This window comes from Penaeus monodon, chromosome 25 (genome assembly GCF_015228065.2).
Source record: "Penaeus monodon isolate SGIC_2016 chromosome 25, NSTDA_Pmon_1, whole genome shotgun sequence".
Taxonomy (NCBI): Eukaryota; Metazoa; Arthropoda; class Malacostraca; order Decapoda; family Penaeidae; genus Penaeus; species Penaeus monodon.
In genome coordinates, this window is record NC_051410.1 from 2,536,253 (window position 1) to 2,537,171 (window position 919).

Genomic DNA, 919 nt, shown 5'->3' on the forward strand with positions numbered 1-919 from the left:
ATGACTATCGTTTTAGTTTCAACCTTGAAAAAGACGTATAAATATTTCTGGTTGTTTGGTTCAAAAACAAGACATTAATTATAAGTAATATAATGACATTAGTAACAGGATATGTGTCAAAATGATAATGGTAATAAAAATGAAAACAGCGAAATACCAGCAAGAATAAATTTGCAACAATGCCAGACACAGCACCTATCCTCACAAAACAGTTGAAGAATATATACATATATATATTTTGCATTAATTCAAAAGCAGTTATTAATATTCTTCCCACTCGTAACCTCAGTGGATGTCGATGTAACTGGATAAAACAGCACATAAAATCATCTAAGATTATTTCATATTTGCTATGTATTCTTTGTAATTATCTCGATGCTTTTGTGGAGAATATTTTGCCTTCACATTTTCAGTCAAGGACAATGGAGGAAGAAGAAGAAATTCATAACAATCTTTAAAATTGTTGTATTTTATCAAATTCTCATTATATACACAATAAACTTACATCTGGAATGTTACCAGATTCTTATATACAGGTTCAAATACTGGATCTAAATGAACAATATATTCAATAATCTTATTCACATTGCTGTACCTCAAATACAAAAGAAATCTTAAATACCTTTTTTTAAGAACTATATAACAAAGAAAAAAAAAACGATTGCCCTTTATATTTGGTTAAGTATTTCAAACACTGTAATTATAAATATCTGAATTTACCTTTGATTATGGTTCCATACACAATATTTATTACACATTCCAATGTTGGGATAACAAACTACTATATTAGTTGAGTAACAATCACTGCATACACTTTACATCTCAATTGCTCCTTTCATCCCACTGAAACTGAAAATCCTTGTTAGTCCTGGCACCTAAAACTCAAAAGACTTCTAAAAGTTGTAACAAGAGAGAGATC